Genomic DNA, 16,544 nt, shown 5'->3' with positions numbered 1-16,544 from the left:
CCAGGGTTAACTCTACTCCTTGTTTTCTCAATAAGCTCATTCATATTGATCTGGGCATTTTTAGTCTCATTCTGGAATTCCTTCTCAAAGCTCGAGAATGGGCCTTCAACACACCACCTTTTTAGACACTTAATTCTTACTACTTAGATAGGAATTAATGTTTGATTTATTATTTAAGAATTCAAAAATGTGTAGAAATAGTTGGAATTTTGATGTTTTAATTGATTGTCTTGACGTCAGGATGTAATGAGTGGGTAAACAAATAAATAGGGCATTCAAAAAGCTGTACAAGAGCAATAAGTCACTCGTAAGATGTAAATTTAGCTACTTGAACGTGATGGAAGACCCACAGATAAGCCAGATGTGTCCTTATTTGTTGTCAATATGTTTGCACTTTTTGGTGAAGTACAACAAATAGTGATCAGGGGAGAAAACTGCATGGATTCGCTCCACCTTAATCAGGGATTTGGACTCTAACTGGAGCATCCCTGTTTCCACTATTCTCTCCAAACTTTGTAGTCAACTTTCAATAAGTGTCTAGCCATCTGTTTCATTTTAGTAGGACCATGTTTGATGGCAAAAGATTCAAGCAGTGAATTAAAAAAAAGAAGCAATTTGATTAATAGTACAGTTCATTGTGAGTCGATAAGTTTTTCCTTAATCAATGGTTGTTACAGAGACAATTCATTGTACACTAGTTTTAAAAAAGTAAAAAACAGACATTTTAAATAGAATGTGAAGTTTTCTATATTATTACCAAGCTGGGACCAGTTTAGTTGGAGATTATGGTTGGACCAAGGGCTATTAATGCTGTTTGACTCTGTGACTCCCTATGGTCACAGTGACTTTCACGTATCACAATGCTGGCAGTCCTTTTCATGGTGCTTTGTCTATTTTCAAAGCCCCAGAACACAACAGCTTGAAAGTATATCAATCTTTCAAAAGCAAATTTGTTTTTAAAATCCTTGACTAAGCACACGCTACCTGAACATGGCATAGGCAGGGGTTCAATCGTCCTGCTTGCGTGATACTGCAGATCAGCTTTGGCAGGGAGTGGTCACAATGTTGGTCCCATGCAGCATTCAGCTCATGGGGAGGGAATGATTCATGTTCCTTCTGACCTGGGGATTCTGCTGCAGAAAGGTATCTGCATGTCTGAGGTTAAGGAAGTGGTGCGTGTGCACTTCCTTGCAGCAGATGTTAAATACAAAAATGCTGCATCCACTTAATTAATATGTATGCCCTGGCTCAAAGCAGTTCGTGGCTGAACATCCTTAGGTTCCCATAGCTACTGGTGCCGTCCAGGCTAGGTATTATAGGCAGTGAATTCTACGATGTGACTGTTGGTCCAAGAATGCCCAAGAGTAGACTGGACAGGGCACAGACCAATGAACATTGTGACTGATTTGAACTGATTCCAAGGGCCAAGGTAAATTGAATCAAAAGTGAAGCCATGTTCTTTGGCAGCTGGGCTGACTGAATCTTTGACTCTTTCACTGTAAGGTGCTGGTTAAAAGGTTCAGAGCACCAGGGGAAGTACTAAAAACTGGAATGAGCCATGGCCAAAAAAAAATGGAGGAAAGCTCACTCTGTGTGAGTAAAAACCAGGTCAGGAAGTGTAAGGTGCTCTCTGAGTGTGGTACAGACCTGGCCCATTCCTCACTCCTGGCCAGAACCAAATAACATTCACACTCTAGGTCATCCCATTGCCGTCTCACACCCATTCTTCAAAACCACTCTTCCCAAGTGTGCTCCACGCATCCTCAGCACTACTTTCATCCCTATTTTTCTACCTTTCCCATTGCAGGAGAAGAAAGTGTGCAGCTGCAGGATGAGACAAAGGGGGTGAAGAGTCAGTGGTAGACCTGCATCCATTGCCACTTTGATCCTGATGAGATAGGAAATTTTGGAGACTGGCAATTGGATGGATGAGGGGAACACAAAACCTGGTGACAGTATTGGATGCAACTCTGCCACTTACTATTATAAATTTGAGGAGATGGTGGCTTATTTTTAATATCACTGGAAGCACAGAATATGTTCCTTGGGTATGGGTTAAAACCTCACTATGGCAGCAGTAAGTTAATGAATCTTCAATTAAAAGCTAATTTCAGTAATAATGTTGATTGTCATTAAAACCTATCTGGTTCACTTGTGTCCTTAAGGGAAGGAAATCTGCAATGGTTGCCTTATTGGACTTAGGTGATTCCAAACCAGTGGGTTGACTTTTAACAGCCAGCCAATTCAAGACAATTAGGGATGGCCATGAAACTTTGGCTTCTCACTGAGGCTTGCATCCTAGGAAATCATATTGAGGAATTACCTAAGAAGGAAATGACAACATAAATTATAAAAAAAATTATCTGTCTGTACAGCACTTTGCTTTCATTCTACAGATGCAACATGACTTTGATAAAAAAAAATTCTTCTTTACAACTGAAGTTGAATGTTAAAAGAATATGTTGCACAACCTGAGTTTCATTTTCTGAATTAGCAATTTTTTAAACTGGGAAACATTTCATTAATTTTATTGGCAGCAGCAAAAATAGTTCATACAGCTCCACATTTCACACCTTAGGCACATGCATCCAGTGTAAATTCACACTCCTACAGCGTCATCCAGTAAATCAGTACAGAGCAATCAGGTAAAATTAGAGCTAAAAATAGAGGATGTATATATATAAAGCAGGTCATTTCATGAATATCTAATCCATTACATTTTGGGTTGAGAAAAATCCCTTGCTGTGCTACAGCATGTTAACCTCATTCAACTATAGAGACAGATCGGTTTAACTTGTGTTACAACACAAACAGGCAGTCCTATCCAATCAGGCTCCCTATCCCTGTACTCACAACACAGTAAAAATTAAAGCGTTCAATAACAATCAAAATTGATCCCAATGGTTCTTAACCCGATTTGTGAATAACGGGTAGCAGACACTAAGTTTATAGCTTAAACAAAGGAATTAGCAATGTATTATTAATACACTAGGTTTAACACAGCAACCTTAAATATTTATCATTTAAAATGTTGAGATGCCGGTGTTGGACTGGGGTGGACAGAGTCAGACAGAAGTCATACAACACCAGGTTTCGTCCAACAGGTTTATGTGAAACTACTTTTTTTTAAATTTCAAAAATATACTTTATTCATAAAATATTTTGATGATCTGTACCATTCATAGGTGCACCTTGCATTTCTTTACATACAGAGATCGGAACTAATTATTCGTATATACAGGTCTGTACGTTTACCATCCATATACTTAGCTGAGGTGTCAGCGGAGCCCTCTTACTGCGGGGGCCCCCTGTTCTTTGACAGGCAGACGTTACACGGTGGTCTTTCCCAACGCACCTTGGCAGCAGCTGTCCCAAGCTTCAGTGTGTCCCTCAACACATAGTCCTGGACCTTGGAATGTGCCAGTCTGCAACACTCAGTTGGGGTCAACTCCTTCAGCCGAAAGATCAACAGGTTTCGGACCACCCAAAGAGCATCCTTCACCGAGTTGATGATCCTCCAGGTACAGTTGATGTTCGTCTCGGTGTGCTTCCCGGGGAACAGATCATAGAGCACGGAGCCCCACGTTACGGAGCTGCTCGGGATGAACCTCGATAAGCACCACTGCATTCATCTCCAGACTTCCTTTGAGTAGGCACATTCAAGAAGGAGGTGTGTGACAGTCTCGTCCCCTCCACAGTTGCTTCGAGAGTAGCGTGCAGTGGGTCAGAGAGTCTGGGCGTGCATAAAGGATCTCACAGACAGAGCCCTTCTCACCACCAGCCAAGCCATGTCTTGGTGCTTGTTGGAAAGTTTTGGCCATGAGGCATTCTGCTAAATGACTTTGACAGTCTGCCCAGGGAACTACTCGACAGGATCTGCCCTCTTCTTTTCCCGAAGGGTCTCAGGGACACTACGTGCTGACCACTTCCTGATGGACTTGTGGTCAAAGGTGTTTTTCTTCATAAATTTATCCACGAAGGACAGGTGATATGGAATGGTCCAACTACTTGGAGCTTGCAGAGCACTGCCCCTTCATCAGGTGACTTCACATTTTTTTAATAGATCTTGCTGGTTTGGCGGACTTTGCTGATCATCAAAATGATGTTGTCTGCACCCAACACATGTAATTGAAGTTGGCCATCTTGGCTTCATGTTGATGTCCATGTTTAAGAAATGGTACATCAAATTGTTTTTGCCAGAAAGCTTTGATCAGAGTAGAAATGATTACCAACTTGATCAACCTTTATGCAAATTCTTCAGAGAACTCACCCTTGCTATTAGTAAGTATGATTTGGAGATGCTGGTGTTGGACTGGGGTGTACAAAGTTAAAAATCACGCAACACCAGGTTATAGTCCAACAGGTTTAATTGGAAGCACACTCGCTTTCGGAGCATCGCTCCTTCATCAGGTGGTAGTGGAGGGCTCAATCCTAACACACAGAATTTATAACAAAAATTTACAGTGTGATGTAACTGAAATAATATATTGAAAAATTGATTGTTAAGCCCTTCATCCGTTAGAATACAGTGATAGTTTCACTTACTTTTTAAAAAGTTGCATTCTCAGGTTAGCTGTTAACAATGCTGATAGCTAGACAATATGTTGAAGGTGTTAGCCCCCTGTGTTCTCTGTCTATGCCATGATGTTTAGATTGCTTCTAATCTAAAAAGTGAGATAACGGAGTTTTACATAAATTCATGCAGTTTTTGAGCTCAGAGTTCTACATGAATGCATGCAGTTTTTGAGCAAAGTACAATGTAATCCTGCAAGTACAAATTCACCCCACAAAATATATGTGTGCATGTGGGTCTTTGTCTGTGTGTGTTTGTGTGTGTCTGTCTGGGTTGGGGGTTGTGAGTGTGAGAAAGTATATGTGTGTGTGTGTAGTGAGTGCAGAGTGTCTTAAGTCTGTGAGGGGGTGCATGTTTGAGTGTAGGAGTGTGTGCGTCTGTAAGGGTATGAGTGGGTGTCTGTGTGTGTGTCTGTGTGTATGTGTGTCCGTGTGTATGTGTGTATAGGAGTGCCTGTGTGTGTGTAGGAGTATCTGTGTGTGTATATAGTGCAATGGTGGTCACCTGTAATGTGACATGAACCCAAGGTCACGGTTGAGGCCCTCCCTATGGGTACCGAACTTAGCTATCAGCCTCTGCTCGGCCACTTTTCTCTGCTGCCTGTCCCGAAGTCCGCCTTGGAGGATGGTCACCCGAAGGTCCGAGGCTGAATGTCCTGGACCACTGAAGTGTTCCCCAACTGGGAGGGAACCCTCCTGTCTGTTGATTGTTGTGCGATGCCCATTCATCCGTTGTCGTAGCCTTTGCTCGGTTTCCCCAATGTACCGTGCCTCAGGGCATCCTTGCCTGCAACGTATAAGATAGACAACGTTGGCTGAGTCACATGAGTACCTGCCATGTACAAAGTGAGAGGTGTCCCCAAGCGTAATGGTGGTATCTATGTCCACACTCTGACACGCCTTGCAGCGCCTACCGTGACAGGGTTGTATGGAGTTGTCCTGGGAGCCGGGCAGCTTGCTACGAACAACGATCTGTTTGAGGTTTGGCGGTTGTTTAAAGGCAAGTAGTGGAGGTGTGGGGAAGGTCTTGGTGAGGTGCTCATCCTCATTGATAATGTGTTGCAGGTCATGAGGAACATGGCATAATTTTTCAGCTCCTGGGAAATACTGAACAACGAAGGGTACCCTGTCGGTTGCAGCATGTGTCTGTCTCCTGAGGAGGTCATTACAATTCCTTGCTGTGGCACGTTGGAACTGGCGGTTGATGAGTTGGGCATCGTACCCCATTCTTGTGAGGGCATCCCCGAGTACTTCCAGGTGTCTGTCACGTTCCTCCTCATCTGAATAGATCTGGTGTATTCGTAGGGCTTGTCCTTAGGGGAAGGCTGTTTTAATATGTTTTGGGTGGAAGCTGGAGAAGTGTAGCATTGTGAGGTTGTCTGTGGGTTTGTGGTAGAGTGTGGTGCTGAGGTGTCCATCCTTGATGGAGATGCATGTGTCCAAGAATGAGACAGACAGTCGAGAATAGTCCATGGTGAGTTTGATGGTGGGATGAAACTTGTTGATGTCACTGTGTAGTTTTATCAGTGACTCCTCACCATGGGTCCAGAGGAAGAAAATGTCGTCAATGTACCTGGTGTATAATGTTGGTTGGAGATCCTGCATAGAGAAGAAGTCTTGTTCGAACCTGTGCATAAAAATGTTGGCATATTGGGGTGCAAATTTGGTCCCCATGTCTGGATGAAGAACTGGTCGTCAAAGGAGAAGACGTTGTGATCGAGGATAAAGCGGATGAGTTGTAGGATGGTGTTTGGAGACAGGCAGTTGTTGGTGTTCAGTACTGAGGCTGTTGCCGCAATGCCATCATTGTGGGGGATGCTGGTGTAGAGTGCAGAGACGTCCATTGTGACGAGGAATGTTCCCGGTTCGACTGGTCCATGGGTGCTGAGTTTCTGTAAGAAATCCGTAGTTTTGCGATAGAAGCAGGAGCTATTAGTAATGTTGTGAATAGACTCTTGGGATTTCTATCTGTACAACATGGGTTAGAGTCTATTAATTTGGAAATTGATTTGTGTCTTAAACAACTCTCCAGATCTTCTCTGGATTTTTTTTTATCATCCTCAGAACAATTAATCATGTTCCCCATCCTTGCCAAGAACAAGTCATATGTTAAGAGCTCTCCTCTCAGGATCATTTCTGACTTGATTTCTGCTGTAAAGCTGTACATGTTGCTTTGATAAAAAGAAATATTCAATGCATTGAAATTTCTTAAAATAACATTTAATGCAAGCAAACAATTGCATTCTAGATTGACAGGTTTGACAGTTTTTTGACAGTTTGGCAGTTCTAATTGATTTGTGTACTTAATAGGAATTTTCTTATCTACTTTTAACAGACCCAAAGGCTATCTGACCATACCCCCTCCCAAGGGCACCTGACCCATTGCCCCACCTTCCAACATTTCTGGAACTATATCCACAGGGGTATCTCAGGTTTACAAAAGGGTACCCTTGCTATTCAAAATAAATTCACTGAAACACATCCTCTCTGACCTGTGAAAGCTGGGACCTAGGTAGAATACATATCAAAATGAGAGTTAAATAGACATAACTGATCTTTAAATAACCATCTGTTCTTGTGAGCAATGAATACATGAAGATTAGAGCAATTTTAAACCCCCTCTTGAGAAAATCTGAGAAGGTGCTCTTAGCATGGAAATTTCAGACTTTAGGAATTTTTGCAGGTACCAACAGGGAAATTAAAAAAAACACATGACATAGGCCAAAGGTTGCCGTTGAATTTAAAAATCACCCATGCATTTGATACATAACAATGTTTTGTTTTCAATGGATAAACAACATTTGGCACCCGAATAAATTCTATGCTGCAGGATGCTAATAATACAGATACCTTGCAGGAACCAGGAAATAAATATCACAAAATAAACATCAGCAGGGGAAGCAATCAAGGTGATCCATTTTTAAAAAAATGCAAGTTATGAAAAGCTAAGAATTTAGGTAAGATTTTGAAGTAATCTAATTGAAATATTCAATATTTAGTAAACTTTCTCCTCCTTGCTTTGATATGAGCAATGGTGAGGAATATAGGAAGCTATAGAGAGAATGAGAAAAACATAATCTCAATATCAAGAAAAAAAAGTTGTAATATTTCTTTCAAGCCTTAAATGGCAATTGCAGATTTTTGCCTCTGAGTAGTGACTGCCCTATTTCCATGCATTTGCATCATATTAAATTACCAACTTAACTTATTTATGTGTCACTTCCAATTCTCCGTTGCTTCCCTGATAAAAAGATAACACACATTCTGAACAGAGATATCAGAGCAGGAATCTGGTTGCTACAACTGTCAAGTAAAGTTCAGAAAAGATTTACATGGATCTTGCTGGGTTTGGAGGTTTTGAGCTATAGGGAGAGGCTGAGTAGAATAGAAGAATTGCTATAGTATGGAAACAAGCCATTTGGCTCATCAAGTCCACACCGGCCCTCTGAAGAGTAACCCATCCAGACCCATTCCCCTAGGCTACACATCCCTGAACACTGTGGGCGGCACGGTGGCACAGTGGTTAGCACTGCTGCCTCACAGCGCCAGAGACCCGGGTTCAATTCCCACCTCAGGCGACTGACTGTGTGGAGTTTGCACGTTCTCCCCGTGTCTGCGTGGGTTTCCTCCGGGTGCTCCTGTTTCCTCCCACAGTCCAAAGATGAGCAGGTCAGGTGAATTGGCCATGCTAAATTCCCCGTAGTGTTAGGTAAGGGGTAGATGTAGGGGTATGGGTGGGTTGCGCTTCGGCGGGGCGGTGTGGACTTGTTGGGCCGAAGGGCCTGTTTCCACACTGTAAGTAATCTAATCTAATCTATGGGTAATTTAGCCAATATGGCCAATTCACCGGATCTGCACATCTTTGGACTGTGGGAGGAAACCGGAGCACCCAGAGGAAATCCATGGAGAATGTGCAAACTCCACACAAACAGTCACCTAAGGCTAGAAACGAACCTGGGTCTGTGAGGCAGCAGTACTAACCACTGAGCCACCCTCAATGGAGTTGGAGAGAGAAATAAATCACCACCTCCTGCAGAGCCTAGGTATGCTTTTTAAAAAACTTTTTAAAATTAACCTATTTTTCTAATCAAGTGGTTCAGAGATGTTATTACGCAATTCTGGAGCAGGTAGGACTTCAACCTGGGCCTCCCCATCCAGGGATAGGGACACTACCACTGTGTCACAAGAGGGCCCTAAACGAAGTCTCGTCTGTAATAGGCTAAGGCTATTTTCCCTGGAGTGTCGGAGGCTGAGGGGTGACCTTATAGAGGTTTATAAAGTCTTAAGGGGCATGGATAGGGAGAATAGCTAAAGTCTTTTCCCCAGGATAGGGAGTCCAAAACCACAGGGTATAGGTTTAAGGTGAGAGGGGAAAGATTTAAAAGCTACCTAAGTGCCAACTTCTCCCCGCAGAGGATGGTGCGTGTATGGAATGAGCTGCCAGAGGAAGTGGTGAAGGGTGGTATAATTACAACATTTAGAAGGCATTAAAATGTGAAAGGTTTTAGAAGGATATGGGCCAAATGCTGGCAAATGGGATGAGATTCATTTAGGATACCTGGTCAGCATAGACAAGTTAGATCAAAGGGTCTGTTTCAGTGCTGTATATCTCCATGACTCTATGTTTGACCAAGCTATCACTCAACAGTCTCCTCACCACAATGTCCCTGCATCTCCCATGACCACTGCACTCTCTAACCCATCACAACATTATCATGCTTACCCTTGGATCAACTCTTACACTACTTTGGCCTTCAACACTTCACTTTGGGTCTCAGGGATACCAATGACTTGCTTGTTTTTTGCCAGACCATGTTTTCCAAGGGTCACATACACTTCAATTGATTATTATCCTGCTTTCTTTACGCACATTCATTTTGTGCATAATTGGAGGGTTCCAATCTCTGTGTACTCCACATTGCCTTCTTTTTTTCACAGAAGCTCAGTAGCAGACTACCAGTCTCTGTGGCTTACATCAGTTTTTTAGCACAAAGGGAAAGGTAGGATGCTACGGGGGCTGGGGGGGAGCACTGCACAGACAAGTGCTGGTCTTGATGCTGTATGACATCATGTTAGATAACTCCACAGCTGCAACATTTACCAGCTGTCTATGCAGCAAAGACACTGCATGTGGCTATGTGTGGAGGTCAGAGGGGAACAGTCCTTAGTGCTGTACAGAGGGACCATGTTCTCTAGTGGGCACTATGATAGAGAGTAAAGGGTCTCATCGATTCCACTTTAGCTGTAGTCAAGCATGTGGTCTTACTAAAGTTGAACCATAATCAGCCTATAAGTCAAATGTAACCAGCCATATAGCGAGATGAGGCAAGTGTGAGCCATTGAGTGGACAAAATGCATGCAACACTATGTGTTGTGGTCAATGAGCCTTGTAGTGACAGAATTAGAGTGAGCATGATGCTGTGAACGTGAGGTAGAAGAGAGAAGATGATAGTACTTATCTTTGCAAAATACACAAGATTTTTGATCTCCTTCCTACATTGCTCCATGTCTCACTTCACTTAAGTCACAAAACAGACCAAGGCTGTCTTGGTCTGGTGCTGTGGCATCCCGTGTTGGTCATTTGGAGAAACAATCGCTCTCCACATCCATCACCCGGTTCCGTGCACACATCTAGGTTCTTGTTGGTGAAGCAGGGTTTCCTTTCCTTTGGCCCATGTCTTGAATATTGATGCTCGAGCACCACAGTGTGAGTGAGAGGTCCTGGGTTGTAGCTTCACAAGGGGTATGTAGCTGGGCTTCAAATATGGTAAAGAGGTGTGAAAGCCAGGAAATGAGCATTCTTGCCTCTCTGACTCATGATTCCCTGAGAAAGTTGCTCAGGAACTCGAATGTGTATTTATTGAGGAGAAGAGGTGAAGACTGTGTGAGAATAGTGACTCCAAGCTCTACCACATCAATTACCATGGATCTCACTTAACGAAACATTCCAATGGGAACGTTGCACACATTGGTCAAAACAGAAAATTGTTAAACTAATCCATGGTCATGCTAATTATATTACAAAGTAATTCACCAGAGAAGGCTTAGAAGTGGAGAGTGTAAATGTGTTCATGTAACATACACTTCTGGAAACACAAGAGATTTGAGGATATACTGAGAAAATAGTTAATAAAACTAACATGCAATTTTTAAATAATTTAAATTCCAAATTTTTATTCCATAGAATAAGTTTAATGAAAAGAATTTCAATGTATTGAACACTTTTCTTTATGAATGAGGATTTCAAAATAGTATTATAATCAATTCACACAACTTTATGTCAGTGTGGCTTATGAGGTTTGCCTATGGTAAATATTGGGTGAGTTGGCATGGAGAGTGAGAAAGTTTGGTGATGTTGGGGAAATAGGTTTCTATGCAGGCAAAAGGGTGATAAATATCCATCCAGATGTGTGATGCTATGATTTTAGGGGGCTTGGAATAGGATATGGGGAGTATTAGGAGTTAAGGAGTTGTTGGTATTGAGAAATAGAGTGTGCTGGAGGATGTGGGCTCACATGAGTGGATGCAGGAGATGCCATTGATAAACATGGATGGGACATGACAATTGTGTGTGGATTGGAAGGTATGATGGCTGAGGGCTGGTGGGCTCATAGTGGTTTCATTTGTCTTTATTAATCTTCCTTGCAGTACCACGGTGGCACAGTGCTTAGCACTGCTGCCTCACAGCGCCAGAGACCCGGGTTCAATTCCCGCCTCAGGCGACTCTCTGTGTGGAGTTTGCACATTCTCCCCGTGTCTGCTTGGGTTTCCTCCGGGTGCTCCGGTTTCCTCCCACACTCCAAAGATGTGCAAGTCAGGTGAATTGGCCATGCTAAATTGCCCGTAGTGTTAGGTAAGGGGTAGATGTAGGGGTATGGGTGGGTTGCGCTTCGGCGGGGCAGTGTGGACTTGTTGGGCCGAAGGGCCTGTTTCCGCACTGTAAATCTAATCTAATCTAATCTAAACCAATACATGGAGTAGCTGCTGGCTCACTGTAGTGATCTCACTACAGTGTGATCACCTCTTAGGAGAGCCCAGCACACAAGAACAAAAATCCTACCTCCTAGCCTTGTTCTTCCTGGGTCAGGTTTGTGGACCCAGGCAATAGGGCAAGTAGAGCTGGGCAATACATTCTAGCCAGTCAGCAATACCTACGTTCCAGAAGTAAATAAAACAAACTGTCCTGTTTGTCCACCTCAGACACAGGAACAAATATTGAACCTGCATAAGGCAATTGAGAGTCATTGGTAACTTAAGTGCAACAAGTTTTGCAGTATTGGTTTGAGAGATCCTGAGAGCTGGTTTCATCTCTCCACATACCTTCCTTGAAAACCAAAGTTTGATTTGGAAATTAATAAAAATGATTCACAACATTTCATAGGAATGGAAATTTAACTATGTGCGAAAAATGTGAAAAATAATCACTGGGAAAGATATCACGGTCATTACAGCAAACAAAACACATACAATATAGTCCTCTTGTCACATCCTTCCTTAAAGGTACACAATGGTAACAAAGAAAACTTGTTGTAATGATGCTTACTTGTAACATTTGCATTTTTGTCATAAATCTGTAACTTTTGAGGAGATAGCGTGAGCGAACTACTTCAGCTGACTAGTAATTGTGGAATGAGCAAAGTTAGTGCAGAACCTGTTCTCGGTCTGTCCTTCTCTCCCATCTCCTGATGTTAAGAAAAATTACAGTGCATACATCTGGAGGATGGGGAAGAAAATGTTATTAGGAACACAGTGAAACTATTCTGTGTGAAGCAAACAGGAGCAGGCACTTAATGGTTCACGTGACCCAGGCAGCAGCAGCAGACGATTCCTCGGGGATTGTACACAAGGAGTGCAAGGTCAGAAAGGCAATCGGTGTTAAGTAATGCTGCCGTGTGAAAGGAGAATGGTTATAAAAATGAAAGCCACCGTGAAGGTTCTGTTTCAAGCTCATTAATAAATAGCCAATATGGGATTCCTGTGTTCAACAACAGAATAACCAGTGAGAATCATAGGATAGGTGGAGTATTAAATATGGGGTTAAATTTATAGGGACACTTATTCCTCACTTCTACCCATCCGTACCTTGGCTCCTCATACTCAGATGAAAATTCTGTTGGCACTGTGCCAACCTTTAATGACTTAGAGAGGGGGTCCCTGCCCCTGCGGCCCTCTTGAGAACTGCTGACCAAGCTAATCCAGTTGGCTGACAGGTCTGTAGTCTTCACTACTTGTAGAAACAAGTAGTGGTTGTTGCTGGGATGACAAATGGATGCCCAGTAAAGGAAACAAGGGAGGGTGGTCGGGTATTAGTAATTAGAAGGCAGTCATAAACAGGGTAAACATTGGTCCACTCACCCAATTGAGTTCAACATGTCTTTAGTTGTTGTGGCAGTCTCCAAAAGGTAACAAATGATCTTGATGCTTCCAGATTTATCAATTGAATCTGCAGCACCAGGCAACCAGTGGCAAGCCTTTCCTTCTGGCCTTGTGCAACCTTATCACACCTACTTTAAAGCACTCCCAAACACTTGCCCATCCAATGCTCAAGAAAAGCAGAGGGCAGCAAAAAATGGAATTCCAGTGGGTTTTGAACAAGTTCACGAACTTGTAAATGGCAGGTAGACTTCTGATGTTGCTTGCTTGCTTGTCTTCCATAATATCTGAGGCTGGAATGATGACATTGGATTGAGACATGATATTTGACAAGCTGTAATTTGCATTCTTATGGGCGGCTGCCTGACGAATTATGATCCTTAAGTACATCCTCTGAGGCCCCATGTGACATCTGCCTTGAAAATAATAAAATTTCACCTTTCAAGTCCTCAAAGACTGTGGGTGTTGGGAGTGGTGAGTACACAGTTAGCAAGTACTTTTACTTTAAGAGCAGCTACTGAGCCTGTGTGTGAGAAGCTACGATAAAGTAATGTCAGATTTCAAGCAGTGGGACCTGAATCTGTAAGCTTTCCAGATAGGTCCTTTCTTAGTATTTCTTTATTTACATAGACTGTCAATAAACCTGTTAATGTTCAGTCATGTGAGTGCAGAATTGATGCTAATACAATAAGTTAATTCAGTAATGTGATGATTACAGATACAGGTGACTGTTATTTCCTTAAGCAATGCTGGGCTTCAACATACGCCCAGATAATCCATTAGACACTGCTTCGAACAAAGCAATGATGAGAAAGTTCATGATTAAAGTACAGATTTTTATTGCAGACCAACAAATAGTCTTATGCATGTTTTAATTCATTTGAAAGAACATAAACAGTCTGCAGATTGATAATCAGTTTCTGAGATTATTAGTGATCATTGCCTCTTGGAAGAGGACTTTGTGTTGTTGATCACTCAACATGAAACATTGTTCATCACTATTATAACAACATCTTTAAAATTCATCTCTTTCTCTTAAAGAAACTAATGCAAGCCCAACTTCAAAAACAACTGATGAAAAGCATGTGACTATGCAAAAACAGAAATATAGACTCAATAAGTGAGCAGATCTGTTGCATTTTGACTGCTATGTGTAATTCACAATGTCACGTGTAATGATAGAAATCTTGTTGAATGATCTGGCTTCTCAAACCTATTAACTTAACAAAATCTTTTTGAACCGAAGCATGATTAGTACCAAAAAGTTCAAAATTCAAAAACTTGTCTGTTAAGTGAGCTAAACCCATATGAAGGCAAACAGTGCTGCTAAAATTGGCATCAGTGTATCTTAGCTTTTAAATTTGGGGGAATGGAATAACAATGTTGGTTGTTAGTTTTTAACCCTTGATATTTGTCTAGCAGATTCTGTTAGTGAACTCACAGGTGTGGATATCATATGAGCTGGAATCAGATCAGTTGTGATGCTTGCCATAGTAGAATAGCCCACTGATGCTCACTGTCAAGTTTCATACTGAAAAGCAGCTACTTGGGTGCAATTCTAATGTTTTGTGGCTTAGTCTCCAACACACACAGGAAAAGCGGAGAAGCTAGGAAAGTCATGCACATGTGCATGGTTTCATTCCTCTCTAAATAGCTGTGTGAATTGGCTCATAACATGGGCCTACTAAAGGAGAACCATGATATCCCCAGGACATCTCAAAGAATCGAAAGAAATACATTTGAAGTGCCAGCTACTGTAGTTATGAAAATAAATATCACGGCCTATTTTCATACACTGGGTTTTATAAATGACACATGAATGAGATCAATCAATTAAAATATTACTTTTCTTGCCTGAATGTTGATCAAAGAGTGCACCCTGACAGTTAGGAATCTGGAAACATAGCACTTGGAAGCAGGAATAGGCCATTCAGCCCTTCAAGCCTGCTCTAAAATTCACTCCACCATTCAATAAGATCATGCATCTTTTGATTGAGGTCTTAATTCAACTTCCTGTCTGCATAACTCTTGGCTCCCTTACCTGTCAAAAAAATCTATTTGAAAATATGCATTCAGTGCTCCAAACTCCACTGTTTTTTGGGGAAGAGAATCCCTCAAACTTGACCCTGGATTAACAGAAGTACACCACCATTATTTCTGAATATCCTCACTCTTCCTTCAAATCTTGATCAAACAAGCAAAGCATCAGTTTAATATTCCACTGCAAAGATGGAAGCTCAGAAAATGCAGCAGTCCTTATTGTTGAAGTCTGCCTTCAAATCCTATACTGGGGCTTCAATCATGGCTTTTTGTCTCAGATGAGAAAATGCTACCCACTCAGCCCAACTCGCTCCCGCAACTTTGCTAGATGCCACTACCTGTTCACATTGCTGCAGATTTTAGTGTATACTTCAGTGTTTTCAAGTAACATCATGACAAATAATTTTCAGCATGCACCCTGTATGGATTATATGTGACCCATTCAAGCACTACACATTTCATATTTGGCAAGATAATTCTGCATTAGTATGTTGTCATTCTCTAATTAATCTTGCCAATGTGCACAATATTCATTCACCTGCATATCGCTATCATGCTTCCAAAGTCAATGCCTCCTGAGCACAGAAAACAGCATCCAAGAGCCATTTGATGAATTTGTTCCATTATTGGCTGAATGCCTCCTGCAGGGCAATCTAAGGAAAGGCCAGCTGTCATGAAGAGCTTCTGCATTGCCAAAGTATCTGCCTAAAATTCATGTCCAGAAAGTATGAAGGAACCAGACAAGTACTCATATTCATTTTGGCACGACCTTCAAAATGTAAGCAAGGGATTATAAAATTGTTGACTGCTGCTTTTCTGTTCACTGCATCACTAAATGAACAATTTGCACAAAGTTTTCCAGCAAACTTTGACTTGGTAGCTTACCTTTAGTAAACTCTCATTTAGTTGAAGAAGATTCATTGATGTCAGCCAGATGACTGTCCCTCATTGCTACCACTGTACCAGCTACTTTACAAGTACTGACGGTATATTTGATTGTTCTTGTTTATTGGGTTAAGTCATGCTTTCAATGTGTTGATAGAGAAACAATACTGCTCTATCAAGTTTCAAGATGTTAATAGAAGCCAAGAATGTAGTTCCGAAGTAATTCATTTGAGTGCGTTTTGTTCATTGACTCTATGACCTCTTTACAAAGAAAGAAGCTATTTTTCTTCAAGGGCAAAATCCAACTTAGGGAAACACAATGGTAATGAAACAACGAGTGGAGGATGTACGGAAGGAAATATGCCAAGTAAGAGATTCCTCTCATATCATAAACACTGCTATTTTTCCTGGAGAAATGAATTCCGTTAAGGATCCCACTTTTGTCTGAAGAAAATCAGCATCCTGTTAGGCTGTTAACTCTAGGAAGAGCTATGAAAATAACAAAATAGGTCAAATTAAATTTCCTTCACGCAGAAATGTCAAGAAAACCTATGGCAGCTCAAAGGAAAAAGCTGCAATGTTAATTATACCAATATCCCTCTAGGGCTCCTTCTCAATAGAGTAATGTCTGCTTCAGGCAGGCGGGTTTGATACCATTCATCTTTTTCATGACT

The 16,544-nt window shown here is 41.7% G+C and overlaps 1 protein-coding gene across 2 annotated transcripts in view; it reads left to right on the top strand.

Moving 5' to 3' along the window:
• The window catches only part of LOC140495791 (kelch-like protein 4), a 319,048-nt gene that overhangs the window by 69,724 nt on the left and 232,780 nt on the right, over positions 1-16,544 (top strand). The gene's annotated exons all lie outside the window — the stretch shown is intronic.

Source organism: Chiloscyllium punctatum, chromosome 25, assembly GCF_047496795.1.
Source record: "Chiloscyllium punctatum isolate Juve2018m chromosome 25, sChiPun1.3, whole genome shotgun sequence".
Lineage (NCBI taxonomy): Eukaryota > Metazoa > Chordata > Chondrichthyes > Orectolobiformes > Hemiscylliidae > Chiloscyllium > Chiloscyllium punctatum.
Note: the sequence above shows the minus strand (reverse complement) of the source record. Positions and strands in the feature narration are given on the sequence as shown.